Source organism: Suncus etruscus, chromosome 5 (genome assembly GCF_024139225.1).
Source record: "Suncus etruscus isolate mSunEtr1 chromosome 5, mSunEtr1.pri.cur, whole genome shotgun sequence".
NCBI classification, from domain to species: domain Eukaryota; kingdom Metazoa; phylum Chordata; class Mammalia; order Eulipotyphla; family Soricidae; genus Suncus; species Suncus etruscus.
Genome location: NC_064852.1, coordinates 138,300,563 through 138,325,040, shown reverse-complemented (window position 1 = coordinate 138,325,040; position 24,478 = coordinate 138,300,563). Strand labels below are relative to the sequence as shown.

Genomic DNA, 24,478 nt, shown 5'->3' with positions numbered 1-24,478 from the left:
ATATATAATGTATTGTATATTTAATACACATGTATACATATATGCATATTTACATATGCCTTATGGAAAAGCACTCCAACAAGACTCACTTAATTTGGTTGCTAACCAGTCCTTCTTTTAATATCAGTTACGTTTTTTTAAGCATTACTTATGTCTAAAATATGAAAACAAAATATTTTTCTCTCTAGAATATTTCTATTGAATATAATCAGTTATCTTAAGAAGCCAGAGAGATAGTACAATAGATAAGACACTTGCCTTGTAAAAAGCCAGCCTGAGTTTGATTGCCAACACTGCATATGATTATTTAAGAATGGTCACTCCCTCAGGATTGATCCTTAATCACAGAGCCAGGATTGAACACTGAGCACTATTAGGTATGGCTCCTAGAACAAACAAAAATAAGCAGTTATTAGTAAATATTTATTTTTCTTTGCTACTTGATAGTCAAACCCAATGTAGATATCATGGAGCCAAAGACATGGTGACAGTTGAAGAACTGCACTGGGTAAGAAAAGGAAGGTGAAAGCATTTGGATTCAACTTGGGGAATAGAACAAAGACAATTCTGTTACCTCTTTACTGAAATAAGAATTTCCTTTAAAGAAGCTAAGGTTTGTTGGTTATACTGGGTTTATTTTAATGCTTTAAGCCAAAGAATGCATTATATTGGAAGGAAAAAGTTGACCCTGATAGACATTGTCATAGAATTAAGAGCAATATTTTAAAAATTAGAAAGAGCTAAATTGGATAAAAACATTTTTCTAGGGTACCCCAGAATCATTAGATAAACTCTTTAACAAGATACATGTAGAACAACTTTGGTGACACAAAACAAGATTTCCTTCCCTTTAATTATCCAGGATTGCTGAGAACTATTAATAAACTAGAGGTCTGGGTGGTCTCTGTTGAATAATCTAATTATTCAACACAGCACCTCCATATTAATGACATGTGACATAGGCTCTAGGATATCCATTTCAGGAACGGTGGTAAATATTAGGGAGATACAGAAGCAACTAAATACATGGGATTCATATGAGACAAATTTATGTCTTAGAATAATTGGTACATTGACTCTATTCTCTCTCTCTTTATATGTGTGTGTGTGTGTGTGTATCAAACACCTAAATCAGTGAACAAAGTGGTTAGGTACCAATCATATAGAAATGATGATCAATCTGGACAAAAACTGGGTGCTAAAAGGAAAAAAAAGTGATATGCATGATACCACTTGAGCAACAATATTGCAAATTACAGTATCTATAAGAAAAATAAAAGGAAAAGAGAGACAGAGAAAGTCAGAGAGAATGAGAGAAAGTAAGAGAGACAGAGAGATATATAAAGAGATAGAAAAAATATGAGTGCCAGAGGCAGGCAGGGGGTATGGTGAGAGGGAAATTGAGAACATTAGTGGCAGAAAATGTGCACTGGTGAAGGATATTGTACTTTGTGTGACTCAAAATCAATTATGAACATTGCAATTCTGTGTGTGTGGGGGAAATTATATGAACAAGCTTGTAACCAGGATGTTTAAATATAGTAATTTTAAAAAAGTAAAAAATGTTTAAAATTGAATGAAGATTCTATATCCATACACATAACAACTTATGTGTTCAAATCTTAGAAAACTGACTTGAGGACCCTAAATAATATACTTTTTTTTCTGCAAGTATTTCCTTGGAAAACATGGTTTCATCATATAAATGCTGGCAGAAGGAGAGCACACATGATGGCCTTATTTTCAAGTCAGCCTTGAGATTTTCACAGGCTTAGTGCTTTGCAAGTCTCATCTTTTCTTCCTCAAACTATTTTCTTTTTGACATCCCTGAGTCTGTGCTCTACTTACTGGGAATGTCAGTTTAACTTTTCTAAAATATCTGATGACACAGCTGCACCCTTTGTGGCCACCTAGCCAGTCACCATTTAAAAAACCACCAAGTGTCAAAAATAACTACTCAGACTAGAGTTAGCTCAATAGGCTGAATGCATACTTTTCTCTAGAGTTTGGGCTCAATCTCCAATACTGTTCATAGTTTTCCAAACACTGCCAGCAGCAATCCCCCAGCACAGAGCAAGAAGTAGCACCTGAGAACCTTTGATATGATTTAAAAACAAAACCACAAACTAACAACAACAAAAATAAATAAATAAATAAATAAATAAATAAATAAATAAATAAAACGCATATCCCTTCAAAATGGTTAGAGGCCACAAAAATATTTCTTCTTTTCTCTCTTATTTTTTCTTTTCCTTTTCTCACCCTATTTCATATTTTAATATACCCTATTTATCACCTTCCCCTTCATTCTTTTAGCCCTTCTTCTACTTTACTTTTATCCTTCACTTATTTCCTATCAATATTTCTTGACCAGGAAAATCATTTGTCTCCGAATATCCTGTATGAGACTGCTATTCAATATTACTAATAACCTTGTTCTTCATTATTTTATATTCACATTTTAGTTTTATTTTACTAACAGAACATATCATTTTACAAGAATATTTTTCTCAATATCTATTTAAATTCAATTTGTTTCTACTGAAAGGCAAATGAGTTTAAAAAATAAAGCAAACAAAAATAAAACTCTCCAGTGGAAGAGTAAGTCATAGGTAGATCAACTTTCAAAGCATTTCACTAACTCTGCTTAACCAAGTGAAAAGATGAAAGCTTCAGCAGTAACATAATAATTCTAAGCTGCTTGGGCCACTCACATATTTAAAACAATTTTTAAATCTACTCCTTGCAAGTTGGAAAATCCAAGGATAAACTCAGTTATGTTTCAATGCCAAAGAGCTCAATAGAGCTCTGTACCATTCCAAGCTATTTTTACTAAGTTGAAGAAAGCAGATACCTATCACAAATGTGTATTTAATCCATTCAAGAAAGTAACTATATCTGGGACTTATTCAGTCACCAGCAGGAAATCTAGTATTTTATTTTGTTAGACAAATACCATTAACCTACTTGAAAATATCACCACTCTTCAGATTAAATACAATGTATTTTCGGTTGTGGAGCAGCATCTAAACCTCTAGATTTTCATATCCTCTCAGAAATATTTTGCTGCCACAGAAATATCTTTCCCTTTGTTTGGGCTTATATCAGCAGTGACACCCAGTGGAAGGAAACATCTTGAGTAAACTAGTTCTTTGCTCTCTCTGTCCCCACCCTGAATTCATGATCCAGAAAAACATTTTTCTAAATGCTTTATTTCACTTACCTTTTTACAACTCTCCACAGGAAAAGAATTTATCAGATTGTATAAGGCCAGCCAGCTTTTCTTTAAAATTTACTCAAATTAGAAAGCCTCAGACATTTCCTTTGCACTGAAGGCATTTAAACCTATCAAAATATATTCAACTAATCTGATATTTGGTTTCTAAAAATAAAACTAGATATTCAAGTTTAGGGACTAAAAAAGAGAGTGGTACTCAATTAATTTCCTACATTTTGCATTAAAATATAATTGCCAGCAGAAATCATAGCTTTATTATTTATTAATAGCAAGCTATTCAGAATATATTAAACTAAATTGTGAGGGGAAAGTAATATAAATGGTGCACTAATATCAACTTCATTTAAAATGATGGCCTTTCAAATTGTACTGCTACTTTTTATAAAGAAACTATTTTATTAAGATTAACAACTGCAGCTGATATCACAGAATGAAATGAGCACATTTGATTTGATGAAAGATATAAATCATTTAAAAGTCTCTGACATATATCTTCTTTATTTCTCTTTTTTTTTCATTGCTCCTGTATGTCTTTATAATGTGATAATCCTCTACATGGCATTTGTTACTCTTTGTTATCTTCACCTGCATCTTTACTCATTCACTCAAGTTTCTGTGTACATGCCAGCCTTCTCAGAAATCCTCATTTTGTAGCTCTAGTCTGAACTCTTTTTTTTTTTAACACCACCCATCACCAGTGAAACATTCCCATCACCAATGTCCCAAGTCTCCCTCCTCCCCACCCGACCCCCGCCTGTACTCTAAACAGGTTCTCAATTTCCCTCATACATTCTCATTATTAGGACAGTTCAAAATGTAGTTATTTATCCAACTAAACTCATCACTCTTTGTGATGAGCTTCCTGAGGTGAGCTGGAACTTCCAGCTCTTTTCTCTTTTGTGTCAGAAAGTTATTATTGCAAGAATGTCTTTCATTTTTCTTAAAACCCATAAATGTGTGAGACCATTCTGCGTTTTTCTCTCTCTCTCTGACTTATTTCACTCAGCATAATAGATTCCGTGTACATCCATGTATAGGAAAATTTCATGACTTCATCTCTCCTGACAGCTGCATAATATTCCATTGTGTATATGTACCACAGTTTCTTTAGCCATTCGTCTGTTGAAGGGCATCTTGGTTGTTTCCAGAGTCTTGCTATGGTAAATAGAGCTGCAATGAATATAGGTGTAAGGAAGGGGTTTTTGTATTGTATTTTTGTGTTCCTAGGGTATATTCCTAGGAGTGGTATAGCTGGATCGTATGGGAGCTCGATTTCCAGTTTTTGGAGGAATCTCCATATCGCTTTCCATAAAGGTTGAACTAGACGGCATTCCCACCAGCAGTGGATAAGAGTTCCTTTCTCCCCACATCCGCGCCAACACTGTTTATTCTCATTCTTTGTGATGTGTGCCATTCTCTGTGGTCTGAGGTGGTATCTCATCGTTTTGATTTGCATCTCCCTGATGATTAGTGATGTGGAGCACTTTTTCATGTGTCTTTTGGCCATCTGTATTTCTTCTTTGTCAAAGTGTCTGTTCATTTCTTCTCCCCATTTTTTGATGGGATTAGATGTTTTTTTCTTGTAAAGTTCTGTCAGTGCCTTGTATATTTTGGAGATTAGCCCCTTATCTGATGGGTATTGGGTGAATAGTTTCTCCCACTCAGTGGGTGGCTCTTGTATCTTGGGCACTATTTCCTTTGAGGTGCAGAAGCTTCTCAGCTTAATATATTCCCATCTGTTAATTTCTGCTTTCACTTGCTTGGAGAGTGCAGTTTCTTCCTTGAAGATGCCTTTAGCCTCAATGTCCTGGAGTGTTTTACCTACGTATTGTTCTATATATCTTATGGTTTTGGGGCTGATATCGAGGTCTTTAATCCATTTGAATTTTACCTTCGTACATGATGTTAGCTGGGGGTCTAAGTTCAATTTTTTGCAAGTGGCTACCCAGTTGTGCCAACACCCCTTGTTGAAGAGGCTTTCTTTGTTCCATTTAGGATATTTTGCTCCTTTATCAAAAATTAGGTGATTGTATGTCTGGGGAACATTCTCTGAGTATTCAAGCTTATTCCACTGATCTGAGGGCCTGTCCTTATTCCAATACCATGCTGTTTTGATAACTATTGCTTTGTAGTAAAGTTTAAAGTTGGGGAAAGTAATTCCTCCCATATTCTTTTTCCAATGATTGCTTTAGCTATTCGAGGGTGTTTATTGTTCCAAATAAATTTCAAAAGTGCCTGGTCCACTTCTTTGAAGAATGTCATGGGTATCTTTAGGGGGATCGCATTAAATCTGTACAGTGCTTTGGGGAGTATTGCCATTTTAATGATGTTAATCCTGCCAATCCATGAGCAGGGTATGTGCTTCCATTTCCGCGTGTCCTCTCTTATTTCTTGGAGCAGAGTTTTATAGTTTTCCTTGTATAGGTCCTTCACATTTTTAGTCAAGTTGATTCCAAGATATTTGAGTTTGTGTGACACTATAGTGAATGGAATTGTTTTCTTAATGTCCATTTCTTCCTTATTAGTATTGGTGTATAGAAAGGCCATTGATTTTTGTGTGTTAATTTTGTAGCCTGCCACCTTGCTATATGAGTCTATTGTTTCTAGAAGCTTTTTGGTAGAGTCTTTGGGGTTTTCTAAGTAGAGTATCATGTCATCTGCAAACAGTGAGAGCTTGACTTCTTCCTTTCCTATCTGGATTCCCTTGATATCCTTTTCTTGCCTAATCGCTCTAGCGAGTACTTCTAGTGCTATCTTCTTTATTTCAAAAACTCATTTGTGTGATTTTTTTAAGGATACCTTGGAACGCAAAGGAGGTTATTACCCTATAAATGGACCATTGTTCAGAATTAAGCACCAGCACAAGGTCTTAATGATTTAAGGTTCTTGGTGATATTGTGTGGAAGGAATTAGTCAAAAATTTTTAGTTTTTTTTTTTATTTAGCAAAGTTTTATCCTCACCAATGATCATTTACCTAGAAACTGGAAAATCTGTCCCCCTAACTTGCCGGCCTCATATTTTTTTTAAGCTCTCTGACCCACACCACAAGGGTCAGTTCTTCAACTGCAACCTATGAATAAATCTCCAATATCTGTCTATGTGGGTGTGTGTGAGTGTGTAGTGGTGAACACCTCCATGTTTTCTAAACTGTATTGTACATATGCATATTTATATTGTAAATAGTCCCTGTCTATATAAACCCCTCCAATACCCTCTCCCCTGCTTACCACTTTACAAATCTTCTATCTTCTCAGCCTTTCAACCCTGATCCATTATCTCTCTCTTAACTCCTCGGGAACTGGAACCTTCCCCCGCCACAGAAAATGGCCAGCTAGCTCCCAAATCGAAAGGACAGCTTAACAGTCCACCTTGTTTGACTTGGTAAAAAGCTGCAGTCACCACTCCTTCTGACTCATCTTGTGTGGTCCCTTTTCTACCATCTCCCCTCACTGTGGATTGTTGCTTGCTACCAGATGCAGCCCCGGAGATACCATCAGCTCGATGATACTCCCTGACTCCTAATCTCTGCAAACCATCTCTCATACTACACAAGACCACAGCGCGAGATGAAACTGTGCTCTGGATTTTATCTCTCCATACCCCCATACCATACTATCTTCAAGACTTAAAGGGGCTATCTATAGTTCCTTTGCATACTTCTGTAGACCTATTTCCTTAATAGTTATACTTCTTAGTATATATTTTCCTATATAGAGCTAGCTTTCCCCAACCTTTTTTTGGATCTGCTTAGTAGGAAATTCTAATAGATAAGTCTCTCTTGGGATCTAAGTTCAGGTTAGAACCATAATATAGAGATTATTTAGCTTGTTAATTTTACCCTCATATGCACCAGTAGTCTCACTTGGCATTATTTCTTTTTGCATAGGCACATTAAAATGGGGGAAATATTACACATATAAAGAAGTTTTACCTATAGTGATAGAAACTCAAGAATTTTATAGTGCAGGGGGCACCTTTCACCTTGAGCATTTGTCATAGTGACTCAACTTAAAACTCAATTGATCAGACATCAACTGTCCAACTTGAAACCTCAGCTCCCATACTTGAAACCAGCAATGTTTTCTGCACTAGCACCAGAAATCAAACTTCCACCTGGGGAGGCCTTAATGCCATCCTTTCAACAACTTGCTCCAGGGTAAATTCATATGATACATGACAAAGGGGTAACAGCAAAAACTTGGCTTTCAGGATAAATTTTCCTTCCTCCCCACATAATGGTGTGATTAAATCAGAAGACAAGACACTCCATGTCACACCAGCTTCTACATAGATTCTATGCAAAAACCAACATCTCTAATTACAGAAGCCTGACAGCAACAACCACGATTGAGTAGAACTTTCCCTGGGATTGTGAAGAAAGACCTTGGAATTGGACCGTTAGTATATCCAGGGCATGTAGTCAATCTTATGATAGGATGCTGCTTTATGGGAAGACATACCCTGTTTTTCTAGAAAACATTATATTTCTTTTCTAATTTCCCTCAATGTTTGTAGCAACTGTACAAAAACAAACAAAAACACTGCCACCACCCCTTTTATTTTATTTTTATCCTCTAGACAGAAGTTCCCACCTTTTTCACAAACCTTGGGACATATTTCTGCATCTATCTACAAATTGAGGAACAAATGGGGAATGGGGCTTAGGGTCCACGAGGTCTCAGGTGTATTGATGAAAAAAAATATAAGAACTAAATGCCCAAGCCAAAGTCAACAACAATAGAATTTATTGCAATCTAAACTATTGCAAACTATAGCAATCTAAACATAAAAATGAACCTGTTACAGTGGTAGACCAGGGGGCTAAGGGTGGAGGTATGGGATGCATGCTGGAAATTTTAGTGGAGGGAGGTCAGCTCTGGTGGTGGGTATGGCCCTAGTTCACTGCCATTGTATGCCTGAAATCCAATTATGAATGACTTGTCATTAAAAATAAAAAACTTAAAAAAATTCTAGATTTACAAAAATCTTCACTGTGGATTTCTAACATATATATAAAACTGGTAAAAATAGAAAATAAATGTCATCAAGACCTGCTTTGTATGAAAGTGACTATCATCAACATTAGAGATAAAAAAAACAGTAATAAATTTCTCTGAAATAAAATAAAGAATATGGACATAATAATGATATCCTGGGTTCAAGAAAAATAAAAGATGTATCTGGGGCCATTGTGATAGATAACATATAGTAATAGGGGTTCAAAACTAGATAGGGCTAAAGCGATAGCACAGTGGTAAGCCGTTTGCCTTACATGTGGCCTATCCAAGATGGACGTGGTTTCAATCCCCGACATCCCATATGGTCCCCCAGCCAAGAGAAATTTCTGAGCACATAGCCAGGAGTAACTCCCGAGCATCATCAGGTGTGGCCCAATGTAACTGCCTCTGCTCCTGCCCTTTACTGGGAGAGAATTCCGGCCAGCAGCTTTCTCTCAACCAGGACAGAAGGCAGAAGGCAGCTACAAATAATTTGCGAGTGTTAAGCTCTTTTGTGAACACCTAAAATATTAAGCTGCAGAAGTTAGTAAAACGCTCAAGGTGTATGCCAGTCAAGAGGTTTATTGAGGGGAGAACAGGGTTTTTATGCTCTGCTTCAGTGGGAGGAGTAGTAACATAGGATTGAAACATAGACCAATCAGATTTGTACAAGTACAACAATTTTAACCAATGGGAGCATAAACACATTTTGATGGCGGGAAGGATAAAGAGGAACCTGGCAGGATGGGGGGAGGGGAAGCAAATCCTTAAACAAATAGCTAATTGATATTTACGCAAATACAATTTTTGTTTAGCTTATTTTCCATTTAAATCTTTCTTTTGTGCAAGCAATAAGGATCATAATTTAAACTTTACAAAAACCTATCTATAACTACATGCTTGAGAGCAGTTACAAAAACAGGTTCCATGGAAAGGTTAAGGAATCTGGTTAAGCCAGATTCTGTGTGCTGGGCTAAATTTATTTGCAGAGTTTCCAGTTGGCTCGGGGCTATGCAAACTTTGTGGCTTGAATCAGGCAGGCAGTAGAAAATTCATCCAGAGTTCTTTTGATATGTGGGGTGCTTGGTCTCCCACAGCCCAAAAACAAACAAACAAACAAAAAAGAAATAAGAGTGAATACACTTGCCTTGCACAGTCTAACACTGGTTAGATTCCAGCAGGATACGTATATCTGAACAGCACAAGTAGTGATTCCTCTGTCTAAGAGTCTCTTCAGCAGAGAGATCAATGTGGATTATTCAACCCCTGACTCCACCCTAAAAAAGAAATGTATTTGGAGAATGATAGAGGAAGATAAATCTATTTATTTATTTATATTGATATAATTTATATATTGCTTTGGTTATATTGCTTTTTTCATACTTTATTAATATATATTTATATTAAGGTATAGCTATGACAAGGTACTGGATACAGATATGAGTTATGCAAATGTGAAATTAAGTATTACCTCAGAAATAAAAATCATGTTTTAAAATAACATTCCAGAACGTGAGCTAAACTAGGGCATTTTCTAACAAAGTGGCCCATTGCACACTGCAATTAATGTCTCCAGAGGTAGTAAAAAGAGAGTCTAGAACTTTTCTTGACCGAAGAACTCACTGTTCAACAAAGTGTGTTTTGCAAGCTATTGGCTTGTAGGGGGCAACCTTTCATCTCTTCAGTTAAGAAAGAAAACAAGATCATTTTATTAAGTGATCCTGCCCAACAGGATGAGTTTAACACTCATCAATAAATTTCATATGAGAGCATTTTATCAGACATAATACTGTCCCTTCCACTTACCAGCTGTGAGTGGCTTTATTTTATCTTTGTGGCTTTATTTACATCAGCCCTTTACTGAAGTTGTTTCTTTTAACCAATATTGTCCATCCAGTTCTATTTGCTCCTACTTATATCCCACTGTTTTTGATTGCTTGTGTTGTTTTGTTTTAATTTTTATTATAATAATGTGATTGACCAAGTTGTTCATAAATATAGTTGTCTCAAGCATCAACTGTTCAAACACTATTCCCATCACCACTATGATCTTCCTTCTACCATTGTCCCCAGTTTTCCTCCGACCAAGCTGGGGTATTCCTTTGAAGTGACAATCAAATTTATTTTATATTGTTTGTTAAAATACAAAGGCGAGTGGAATTATCTAAACTTAGATCACTGAGGGTCAATTTGTTATTATATCTCTCTATAGAGTACAAAAGTCATTATCTAAGTATTTACTGAGCTGTGGCTAGAGCCTGCTCAGCATTCTGTGTTACTGTTTAAGCTCATTGAGCTTGGTGGTCTTCTATATAACCTTTCCGTCAGATTGGCTCTGATCATAGTGGGCTGACACTACTAAGAAATGTTAAGGTGTCACACTGCCACATAAAGCCATGCAGCCGGTCGAGGATCTATACATCTGGAACAAATCTGGTGGCTTGGCAACTTGATTAATTTAAGTTGTAAAGTTGAGCCATTTCTGTCAAAGGTATCAGGTGTAGCCTGGATATCTGTGCCTTAAGGCAGAAAGAGGAATCTGCCTACCCCGTTTTAAGAAGGCCCTAGATTAACAGACCTGGACTGGTTTACTGGGAAAATAAAGTCTGCAGTTTCTGTTAATTATAGAAGCATTTTAGTGGAACTGTACATTTTTTCCAGGAAGATGGTGGATATGGGTTAGGGTCTGTGTGTTTTCCAATAGTAGGTAGTGGTGGTGGTGGTGGTGGAGCTTCTGTAGAAACTTGGCCTACCCACGTTTGTAGAATACTCCCAAAGATATCAACTTGTAGACTGGTACCACCTGGGAGATTTGACTGCTGATCATATTTTTTGAATTCAATTGTGGAGTTGGGCCATTTTCTTTTCTGATCCATGTTTTGAAGGTGACTGGTTTTTAATTGAAAAGACTGACCATATTTTTGGTACCATAAGATGCACTTCCTCCTCTTCCCCCCAAAAAACGATGGGGTGAAATGTCTGTGCATCTTATGGGGACAATGATGCCTGGAACTGAAGCCTGAGTTCAGAGGAGAAGAGCAGACACTGACCACTTAAAATCTAAATTATTTATTATTTATTATTGTGCAGGCATACCACATAGTATGAGTAGGCAGGTTAACGCACTTTGACAGTCATATAGAGAGCTTTCGTTTAAAACTATTTGATGACTGCTGCGACTTTGTTTTGTTTTTGTTTCTGTTATTTTTTTTTGGGGGGGGGCACACTCGGTAATGCTCAGGGGTTACTCCTGGCTATGTGCTCAGAAATCGCTCCTGGCTCAGGGGACCATATGGGATTTCTGGGGATTGAACCATGGTCTGTCCTAGGCTAGCGCTTGCAGGGCAGATGCCTTACCTCTTGAGCCATTCCCCTGGACCCAACTTTTATTTTATATAATGAAAAAGTATTTTTAAAAGTTTTTTATTTTCTAGTGTAAAAAAATAGTTAAGTAAATATGTTTAACTAGATTGGACCTGAGTATTGTCAATATAATTCAGCCTCACCGGCTGGTTGTTCCCTAAGCTGCTGCCTATTGATGGCATATTGTGTTGCATTTATTAAATATTTTAGTACATCATTTGTTTTAGGATATTTTTTCTTGTTTTCTTCATATAAAAACTATGTGTGCCTTATGTAAGGTCAGGTGCATCTTAATGTGTGAAAAATATGGTAAATATGTGTCCAGTCTCTATCCCCCCTGCAGAGTTCTGAGTCAAACTGTCCAGACTAGAGAACATACATTGACTTAAAACACTCCCTTTCACTTGAGGAGGCAATGTTTTACCTTAACACCCACAAAAAGCTTCATCAAAGTTAATTATAACCTTGTCTTTATTAATCATTATTTGGATTACAGTGGGAACTGAGGATTAGTGGAAAGTACATTTAAAATACATGCAAAAATACATTTGTAATCAAGCAGGTAGTACTTAGATTAAATAGACATTAAGCAGGTATTATAAAAATAAAATATATTGAATAATTTTATACTTATAAAAGCAAAACTAATCACTATGTCATTTGTCTGTCACACATGTATGAAGCTTCTACTGTGTATAAAAAGTGAACAATGTTGGGACAAAAGATAGATAAAGGGTTTTATTTGACCTATTTTACTCCAAGCTGATGGAAGCGTATGTGTGTATCTGTGTGTGTCATAAGAATTGTTCTCAGGAGAGAAAACTTAAAAACTGCCTTTTTGGGCCCAAGTGATAGCACAGTGGTAGGGCGTTTGCCTTGCACTCAGCTGACCCAGGACAGGCCTCAGTTCGATACCCCTGTGTCTCATATGGTCCCCCAAGCCAGGAGCGATTTCTGAGCGCATACCCAGGAGTAACCCAGGAGCGTCATTGGGTGTGGCCCCAAAACAAAACAAAAAACAAACAAACAAAAAATAACTGCCTTCTTGTATGTATATATATAAGGTTTCCAAGCCATATTTGAAATAAAACTGCACCTATGTCAAAAAAAAACGATTTATATCTGGCACCACTTTCCAATATATATATGGAGGTCATATATGATCTATAATTAATCCTTTTGTGTATATTATCTTATTCATAAATATTAATAAAATTCTCAATCTTAATTCAGGAAATGTATACTATAGAAGAAATTTCCAGTTTGTACATATTATAACAAAATGAACGTAAATGTTGGGTATATTTTTCCTCAACTCTTTTTTTATGCTTACCCTTGCAAAACACATCATTACACAGGCTGAAGAATAAGTTACGAATAAAACCTAAATGCAGAATTTCCACTAAGAAATAATTGAGTTAGATAATAAGTCCTTCTTTTCTCTTTGAACTTTAATGGTCTATTTTTAAGATGCCCATAATATGTAATGAATCCATAAGAACTCTGTCTTCCCACAAGATTTCCATATAAAAATATGCATTGCACTGACCTAAAAGACAGACTATATCGCACTTTTAACCCAATGATGGACCTTCTCTTGTAATGCACTGGCAATAGTCTCTGCTTGATAACTAATTCCCCTGTGAAATGGCCATTTTCTCTTCCATTGCTCTCATAAGCTACTAATGTTATGCATTAGCCTGATACATGTAACAGGACTTAGTAGTGCTCTGGGGACCTGGCTTGCCAAAAGTAAAGTTGAAATTTTGCTTATCCGCCTCTTTGCTACAATAAATCTGGCTTTAATGTGTGTCCCTGAAATGTTTAATTTAGCCATATACTCTACCTTCAATTAGCCAAGCTTTACTAATTCTCTAACTCCTTTTTTGCATTTTTATTTGTATTAATGACAACACAAGTTTTGTCATTATAGAATTAGACATTACTAAGTAAAGAAAACACAGAATTAAATTACCCTGCCTTGATTTTTTTTATTTACCAATACTTTATGATTTGAATAAAAATATAATTTGTAGGGGCCGGGTAGGTGGCGCTGGAGGTAAGGTGTCTGCCTTGCAAGCGCTAGCCAAGGAAGGACCGCGGTTCGATCCCCCGGCGTCCCATATGGTCCACCCAAGCCAGGGGCGATTTCTGAGCACATAGCCAGGAGTAACCCCTGAGCATCAAACGGGTGTGGCCCAAAAACCAAAAAAAAAAATAAATAAATAAAAAAAAAATATAATTTGTAGAGAGAACAACATTATTCTTCCATAAAGTTAAGTGGTACTTTTTGATGATATTATCCAAAGAAGCCTGCCAAAAGATTGAAGTTATTTTAATACTTATTTTGAATTCTGTAGTCAACACAAACACACACACACAAAATAACACACGCACAACATCCAATCTCTAATTATTCCACTTTAGGGGATATTATAAAGTTAACACAAAGCAGAGTAACTCAAATAAATCATTTTATAATTATCAGAATCTATATAATAATGAATTTAACCCAGGACAGGATTGGACAGGACTGGGAGCTATAGTGTATGATGATGCGAACACTCACATAGATAGCGTCTACACTGGGGCACAAGTGGCAGCCAGAATCACCTGTTGGTACTTTCCACAGATGATTTGGGCTCACATGGTAACTTATAGGAAGTCAGAATTTACAGGTTATCTCAGATCTCTATTTTCAAGTATTTAAATAGAGTAAGAGCCTTTTCTTTATGATTCAGTCATTTTTTCTCAGAGAATCAAACACTATTTAATTATATTAATGATCACAATCTCTAACAATCTCTAAGTAAAGGGGTTAAAACATATGTTTGTTGGTCAAGGATAAATTATCTGTAGTTTATAATAATTCCTAATTTAATATCACTATTATAGCCTAAAATCAATGTTCTATAATTTTAATTAAATTTATAATATATAAATAATATATTCTTTAGCAAATTAAGATAAACATGTTTAAAATATTTTAATTTCTAAAATAAACACATTACACACTAATTAATTTGTTAATAAGTTATTATTTAGAACTAAATAGGTATGTCTCCTAGCAAAACATGTCTACCAAGTTTATACATTTTTTAATTGAAAATGATATAATATCTTTGCAGAGGCAAGGTTTAGGAGAGATATACTCATTTTTATTTGTACTACATTAATCTAGAAGATCTTGTTAAAGAAATATTAAAAAAAGAAAAAATCATAAAAAATCTTAAATAATATTTTGAAAATATATATTAAGAGAAATTACATTTAACAAAGCTGTTTTATATTCAAGTTTTTTCTCCAAAATTAATGTGAGAAAAGTTGAGAAATAATGGTGTGGAAAATGTGCATTGTTTAAGGATCATAAATTTTATTACCTCATTTTCATTTTTAATTAGATTTTATTTCATTTTATTTTTACAGTTGCTTTATTAGATGAGAGCATGCATAAGTATATCAGATATTTTATACATACATATATACATAAATTCATACACGTTGTGAGAATATTAGAGCATGAACACGAGATTATCTGGGATCATATCTAGGTATTGACACCTATAGTCATCTCTACAAATTGAACCATACATCCCTAGCTTCCTCCTCCTCCTCCTCTTTTCTTTAAGATCTCGTTTTCTTTTTCTTTTCTTTTTCTCCTTCCTTTCTTCTCTTTCTCTTCTTCCTCTTCTTCCTCCCTCCTCTTCTTTTTCTTCTTCCTCTTCTTTCTTTCCTCCTCCTCTTCCTCGTCTCACTCTTCCTTCAACTCCTCTTATTATTATTCTCTCCCTGGGTCTCTGAAATTCCAATGATTCCTATGTTGTTTCTGTTGAGTTTATCAGACTACTATTTTCATCTTTTCACATTTTTTGAGTGGTTTATCCATTTTTTGATCATTTTCTTTAAGGTTCTTTTCCAATCTCTTCTCTGCTGTATGGAATTGTTCTGCATCGCATCCTCTGGCTCACTGACCCCCTCCTCAGCTGCTGTTACTCTGTTGGAAAGGCTTTCCAGTGAGGTTTTCAATTCATCTACGGAGTTTTTCAGATCTTTTGTTTCAGTATGAAGTTTTCTGATTTATATCTACATATTCTCCTGGTTCTTATTTGTGTTCCATTCAACTCGATCTATACTTTCTTTGAGTTCCATGAACATCCTCCATATTTTTTCTCTAAACACCTTATCTGAGAGGATAACTAGCTGGCTGGTACTTTTTGGACCATCAAAGCTGCCATTCATTCTTTGTATATGGGATTGTCTTGGTTTGTACTATGTGCTGTGGTGGGGTTCAAAGGGTTAGAAGATGCATGCGGCCATGGAGCAAAGCGGAGTGGCCAAGTTCCTCTAGCTACACCTATATTGGGTAGGGACAGCTTAACGGGGTTGGGCCCTGAAGAAATTATATTGGCTGGCATCTGCTTGACTGCCTTATGCAAAAGCCTGATTAAGTCTTTTTTGTGGGGGGGTAGGGGCACGCTCATGGGTTATTCCTGGCTATGTGCTCAGAAATCGCTCCTGACTTGGGAACCACATGGGACACTGGGGGATCAAACTGCGGTCTGTCCTAGGTCAGCCACACGCAAGGCAAATGCCCTACCACTGCTCCACTGCTCTGGTCCCTTATTCAGTCTTATTATCATAGGGAAATATGAATATTTTCAAACTTAAAATGTCACAATATACTAAAAGGGAACCTATTGGAGTGACCAAGCCATTGATTGAACTATTTATTATCAAAAGTTCATGAATTTATTTCAATCTTGGTAGCTTAGCAAAAGTTAGCTTCCTTTTTTTTTCCAACTTGTAGTTTCCATCTTGAGGATTAACTAAGTTTACAGTTAAGCACAATTGAAAATCTCCAAAACTCTGTCTTATTCAACATATTTTACCCTCAGGCATTTCCATCAATGTTAGTTATTAGGTAAAAAGAATAACAATAAAGCCTATTTTATAAAATATTTACATACTATTTATGCATTACTTAATTTTAAATGATCTTTATACAAATGAAAATGAGAAATTATGTATATGAGAAAGTCATAAGTTTTTTTAGTTCCTGCATAACTTAATCTACATAGAGATAACATTCCAGTTTTAATGGATATCAAAATCCTAGAGGCCCACTATTACTTAGAGCTCTCTAACCTCATAGCATATAATGATTAAATTTCAGAGATGTATTTTTTCCAGAAATGCCAAGCTGATAAACATCTAAAATTTTACACAGCTGTTTTGAGTGATTTCCTATTGCTATAATCACATTGAGAAATCAAAATTGGAGTAGAATATTTGGAACACATTTCTCTACCATTTAATAAGCTGTTTGAGTGTTTATGGTGAGGAGATGGTTTTGAGGGAGGCAAATATGAGTGTCTCTCTTTTTTTAATTAAAAGTATGTGCTTTGTGTTTCAATGGAGAATTGTCTGAGAGTTGTCTTTGATGCTCTTTGTGTTTGATGGTGGGTGACTTCTCATCTATACCTTAAAAAAGAATTAAATGCAGAACTCAAACTAATTTTATATACTCAAGGGAAGTGAATAATTTAAGTAATTACTTGGATTAATTCAATTACAAATCTCTCTCATCTCCATACTAAAAATAATTTTTGTTTTTGATACCATTTTAACAATTTACCAATGGAATAATTTAAAGAATACATAAGACAGCATCTAAATCAATATATATTCCATTGTTATATATGATTACATATATTATATATTATATATACATATATATCAGATTGATAATCTGATATTTTTGTCATTTATCTATTATATATCTGTGTTCCATAAAAAATCTCCACTGATAGTATACAATATTTCTTATGTCATGTTATCATTATTAGAGCATAGAAATTTCTTATTAATAAGAGTTATGATAACTTCCATATTTTTTCTTACCTGGAGAGTAACAATAAAGTTAGTGCTTATTTCATATACTTTTAATAGAACCAAAACACAAATAATATGAAATTACTTTGGCCCCCAATATAAACAAGGTACTGATCAAATATGTTAATAAAGTAGGTAATGCATAAATGAAAAAAGTAATGAAAAAATTAAGTAGTAAAATTTTCTTATACATTTATTGGATCATGACAGAGAATAATAATTGTGATTTAGTTTAGATTAGAAGTTAAATTGACATTTGAAAGAAAATGAAGAGATAGTATAAAATAGTCTGAGTTTCAAAAGACTTTGGTAAGCTGTAACTCTCTATTGACCTTTTTCCAGGAAGAAAATTAATCATGGAACACAGTTTTCCCATGTTTTTCTTTCTCTTACAAATCTTATGTGAATTGTTGATATGTTAGGGTGTTTTTTTTTTATAACTTTTGCTAAAAAGAAACAACATTTTTCCAAAATTCTCACAAGTAGAACCAAAACAAAAAGTTCTTATCCTTCACATTTTTTCACTTTTACCTGACATATTTTACCTGGCATTATTCACTTAAACTGTCCACACGGCTCCCTATATTAACTAAGGAGGCTATCATCTCTGTCATTTTCCTGATGGGCATAAAGAGTTTAGAAGAAACTGCAGAAAGCTCATATCTCTCATTTATTGATTTATTAATTAATTTATTTATTTATTTATTTTGGTTTGGGGAACACACTTGGTGCTGTTCAGGGGTTACTCTTAGCTATGCACTCAGAAATCGCTTCTGGCTTGGGGGACCAGATGGGATGCCAGGGGATCGAACTGCAGTATGTTCTAGGTTACCGCCTGCAAGGCAGATGCCCTATCACCTGCACCACTGCTCCAGTCCCATATTTCTCTTTGATTCATGGATTCAACCTCTGTTAGCATAGAATTCTAAAGAAATAAATTTCTGTCTGGTATATGCTAAGGATAAACTGGAATTTCAGCCTGTATTTTAAACCTACTTTCTCTGGGAGTAAAAATCCAATAATTTGCAGCAATACAGAACTTTACACACATGTGAATATGGCAAAAGCATGGAAAGATATTGTTTATTAAGTTAGATATGTGAGGTATGGTATAGTTGCCCTTTTAAATTAGGTATTTCTGGGCACTTATCAGAAGTGGAGAGGTCAAATCTAATATTGGTTATTATCTCAATAATCCCATGTATGTGAGGATTTGGGAAGCCAGAGATTATTTCTTTCAAGGAGAAAGAACATGAAGAAGAAGCAAAGAAGAAAGAATAAAAATAAAGAGGATTTTGAGGAGGAAGAAAAGGAGACAGAGGAGGAAGAGGAGTAAGGGAGGAAGAAGAAGAAGAAGAAGAAGAAGAAGAAGAAGAAGAAGAAGAAGAAGAAGAAGAAGAAGAAGAAGAAGAAGAAGAAGAATTTGTAGAGATTATCTTTAACATTAGTCTTTTTAGAAAGGAGAGTAATATTGAGTATTATGAGAGGCTAACCATGAAATTTTGATGGGACAAAGACACTTTTATCAGAATTCCAGGACATATTGGAAAATTAATGCACTTGAAGTTTAGAAAATAAATGGAAGTTTTAATTAGGCAGGTTTTCATGGAAATAACCAGTGGAGGTGATTTTGGCACCTTTCCAAGCAGCTTCATGCTGCAAGTGGGATAGATGGGGGCCTCATAGCAAGACTCTGGAAACAACCAAGATGCCCTTCAACAGACGAATGGCTAAAGAAACTGTGGTACATATACACAATGGAATATTATGCAGCTGTCAGGAGAGATGAAGTCATGAAATTTTCCTATACATGGATGTACACAGAATCTATTATGCTGAGTGAAATAAGTCAGAGAGAGAGAGAAAAACGCAGAATGGTCTCACTCATCTATGGGTTTTAAGAAAAATGAAAGTCATTCTTGCAATAATAAATTTCAGACACAAAAGAGAAAAGAGCTGGAAGTTCCAGCTCACCTCAGGAAGCTCACCACAAAGAGTGATGAGTTTAGTTAGAGAAATAACTACATTTTGAACTGTCCTAATATTGAGAATGTATGAGGGAAATGTAGAGCCTGTTTAGAGTACAGGTGGGGGTTGGGTGGGGAGGAGGGAGATTTGGGACTTGGGTGATGGGAATGTTGCACTGGTGATGGGTGGTGTTCCTTTTATGACTGAAACCCAAACACAATCATGTATGTAATCAAGGTGTTTAAATAAAAAATATATATATAAAAAATTAAAAAAAAAGAAAAAAATAAACAGGAGTAATGAAGACAGAGAGCACCAGCAGCTCACATTTCCACCTCAATTGCTCCATAAAACACTCACCTTTTTTTTTTACTAAAGTATCAAAAATACCATATTATATATTGTGACTGCATTATTCTTAATAATCACAAAGTCACCATGTTTTACACCCACAGAACGAATTTCTTAGTGATCTAGCATTTGTAAATTTGGAATATTCAAAGAACACATGCTTGCTTCAACTGAAAAGTCGAGTGTTGGATCCCGTCACCCTGGATAAGAAAATTTTCATGGGTATCTAAGAAATGCATGTACATATAGCCAACATAGTCTTGGTTCAGCTATGTAATAGTCAATTTGTATAACCCTGGTATCCTAAGTAATATGCTAAGTAATTACTAAGTAATTACTGTTTGTAAATTATAATCAACGTAACATTTTTGGAGGGAAAGGGACACACCAGGCTGGTTTTGGTAGTCACTCCAGGTTCCAGCAATGTATTGTTCCTGGCAGTGTTCTGGGGACCATATGGGATGCTAGGAATCGAATCAAGATTGGCTACAAATGGGGCTGGAGCAGTGGTGTATCAGTAGGGCATTTGCCTTGCATGCAGCTGACCTAGGACAATGGACTGTGGTTCAATCTCCTGGCATCCCATATGGTCCCCAAGCCAGGAGCCCTAAGATAACTTTTATGGCTATGTTCAAATGTCTTTTTTTGACACCAATTTATATGCAAAGCCATATACTTTATATTGTAGGACATTCAGAAAATACTTTTCTTCTTTAACCAGACCACTCGTTCTGTTAGATATTTTCTAAAAGTTGAGGTATCTCAATACATGAATTTTTTTAAATCTATCACTGCTAAGAAAAATGAATGTCAAGTACTTGGGTAAATTCTAACAAATAGATTGCCAAAAAGTACCCAAAATATGTAGTCTTTTTTTGCTTCCTATTCTTAAAAAATAAAATCAGATAATTCTATACACATTAAAAAGAAAATTCAATTGTAGTCTCAGCTACTAGGTAAAATTACAAGAACACCTTATATTACAATGGAATATAGCAAGAAAAGAAATATCATCCTAAATCCTTACCCAATATATAATATCATTCTTTTTATATCTGTAAAATTTAAATTAAATTACCTATATCAATATTGGTTTCAAATATGTAATTATTGGCATTTTAGTACTTTCAATGAAATTCCACAGATAATCATTTCTACCTATTAAAGTTTAATGGAAATAGTGTGTTTCTTTATGAAAAAGGAACATAAGGAGGGGGCTACAATAAAACTAGAAATTAAAAAGGAGCCATGCTTTCTACTTTGTTCTAAATCTGGTATTATCAATAATATGCAACAAATAACCTGAACTTTAATAAACATTTTGTTTTTTAAATACTTTAGTTTTCATATGTTTAGCACATGTTAGCTTTCCTTTGAACAAATAAAAAAGAGGAAAGGAGAATCCAGGAGCCAGAAAAATGCTTATATGTGAACAGAAAGGAATTCTCATCATGAAGAAGAGGAGAGGAGAATCCAGGGGTCAGAAAACTGATTATATCAGTTCCATCTAGGAACACAATACAAAATGCTATTTACAATAGCCAGAATGTAGAAACAATTCAGATGCCTGACAAAAGATGAATGGCTAATGAAACTGTGGTACATATACAAAATGGAATACTATGCAGCCATCAAAAATAAGTCATAAAATTTTCCTATACATGGATGGACATGGAAACTATTATGCTGAGTAGAATAAGTCAGAGATAGACACAGATATTCTCACTCATCTGTGGAATTTAAGGAAAATAAAAGACATCATTACAATAATACCCAGAGACAACAAAGATGAGGGCTGGAAGGACCGGCTCACAATATGAAGCTTACCACAAAGAGTAGGTAGTGCAGTTAGAGAAATAACTACACCAACAACTATCATGACAATAATAGTGAGAGAAATAGAATGTCTGTCTCATTGACAGGTAGGGAGTAGGGGAGGTGGGAGATGTGGGGCATTGGTTGGTGAAGTTGGGTGTTTTTTTTATGACTGAAACCCAACTAGAAACATGTTTGTAATCATGGTGCTTAAATAAAGATATTATTTTTTAAAAAAGAATATTATAGGGGCCGGTGAGATGGCGCTAGAGATAAGGTGTCTGCCTTACAAGCGCTAGCCAAAGAAGGACCGTGGTTCGATCCCCTGGCGTCCCATATGGTCCCCCCAAAGCCAGGGGCGATTTCTGAGCACTTAGCCAGGAATAAGCCCTGAGCACCAAAAGGGTGTGGCTCAAAAAATAAAAATAAAAGAATATTATACCTAAAATAAGTACTATTTTAAGATGTACTTTAAAAAACACCTCATTTTACACTGGAGATTTATTTTCTCCAATATTATCGGTTAGAGAGAAGGTTGGAAATTGATTTATATTTTAATTGCAAATATCTTGCTAAATCCTGAAAAAAATGATCTGCTTTCTCTCTTGTTCTAGAGAAATGTCTTGAAACAATATAATTATCTTAGAGGATAATGTCATAAAAATTTGAAAAAATCTCACTACAGTATTGTAGGTACTTTCAAAGTACATTTTATGGTAGGGTAGATAAATAATTGCTCTCTTCATATTTGAGGTGGATTGGGATACAGAAAACAGTACAGTAGATAAGGTACTTGCCTTGCTATACAGCCCATCTGTATTCCATTCCCAGAATCTCATATAGTCCTTAAATGATCCCCACGCACAAAGCCAGGAGTAAGCACTGAGAATAATCAGCAAAATAAACAACAACAAACAAATTTGTGCTGGGATAATTTAGAAAAGGATAATATTTGGTGAAAAAGACATAAATATGATGGTGATTAGAAGTAAATAATTAAGAGACAAGGATAGATAAATACAGAAGAAATAGAAAGTAGATTGGTAGGTATAAACAAGGGAAAACTTCTCTATTGTTAGAAGGTAAGTTGCAAATATGTGATGAGGAAGTACATTGTTCAAAAATTTTATATACTTTTAATTTATCTTTAAAAATGACAATAGTTGCCAAATAAATGTAGGTCTTGAGCACCTAAAGTGTAGGTACTGTGACTCAGAAACTGAATCAATAATTTTATATCATTTCAATTAAAGTTGGAAACTAAAGAAATATAAATGCTATTGTCTTAGGGCATTTGATTTGTGGCATAATTTTATTTTCTTCCTTAAAACACTGAAAAAATTTAATATCTATAGTAGAAAATATACAATATATTTTAACCTGAACAGAAATTGAAGTATTAAGATTGCCAAAATAATTGTGTTGATATGAAAACATAAATGATGAAATCAAGTAAGTTTTACATGATTCTTTTTATTTTTAAAATCTGACTACCAGATAAATTTAAATTATATACACAGCTTTTGAACAGCACTGCTTTCTATGATAGATATATTATTAAAATATCTTTAAGGAAAGTGCCACATTAATATGGAGAATAATTTTAGCATATATTATATCAGAGAATAACTGAGCACTTAGAAAACATAACTGTTTATTTGAGAACAAATGATCTAGAGAAAACAGAAATGAGTAGTATCTCAAAAATATAACAATGAGCCTTTCTGCACTACCCAGCGAGGGATCCATAAGGTGTTGTTCTCAAGTCCCTGAGTAACTTAAAGGGAAATTTCACAAAGTCCAAAGCACTTGATGTCCTGAAAATGAAGGAAGAGAATGTCCTCAAATTCCTTGTCGCGGGCACTCACTTAAGTGGCACTAATCTGGACTTCCAGATGAAACAGTACATCTACAAAGTTAAAGTGATGGCATCTACATCATCAATTTGAAGAGAACCTATGGGAAGCTTCTGCTAGCAGCTCGTGCCATTGCTGCCATTGAAAACCCAGCTGATGTCAGTGTTATCTAGTCCAGGAATACTGGCCAGAGAGTTGTGCTGACATTTGCTGCTGCCACTGGAGCCATAATGATCGCTGGCATGTTCACTCACACCTGGAACTTTCACTAACCATATGTAGGCAGCTTTCCGGGAGACTTTTGGTGGTTACTCTACCCAAGAATGACCACCAGTCCCTCACAGAGGCATCTTAAGTTCATTTGCCTACAATTGCTCTGTGTTAACACAGACTCTCCTTTGCCTTATGTGGACATTGCCATCTCTTGCAACAACAAGGGGCTCATTCAGTGGGTCTCATGTGGTGGGTGCTGGCGTGGGAAGTTCTGTGAATGCCAGGCACCGTCTCCGGGGAACACCCATGAGAGGCCATGCCTGATCTCTTCTTCTACAGAGATCCTGAGGAGATTGAAAAGGAAGAGCAGGCTGCTGCTGATGAGAAGGCTGTGCCAAGGAGGAATTTCAAGGAGAATGATTGCTCCAGCTCCTGAATTCACTGCTACTTAGCCTGAGGTTGCAGACTGGTCCGATTCAGCAGTTTCCTACCGAAGATTGGAGTGCTCAGCCTGCCACAGAAGACTAGTCTATAGCTCCCACTTCTCAGGCCACTGAATGGGTAGGAACCACCACTTAAGTGTGTTAAGTGTATTGAATTTTTAATATTACATTTTAATTATTAATGTAAAATTTGTAATATAAAATCTTTATTTAAGCACCATGATTACAAACATGATTGTAGTTGGGTTTCAGTCATAAACAGAACAACCCCCCCTTCACCAATGCAGCATTCCCACCACCAATGCCCCACTCCCTCCTTAAGCTGTTCTTTCTATACTAAA

General features: G+C 35.4%; 1 pseudogene; it reads left to right on the top strand.

Annotated features, from left to right (window-relative positions):
* The first annotated feature begins 481 nt into the window (after positions 1-481).
* LOC126008709 (40S ribosomal protein SA-like) lies at positions 482-24,273 on the top strand (annotated as a pseudogene).
* Positions 24,274-24,478: the final 205 nt, after the last annotated feature.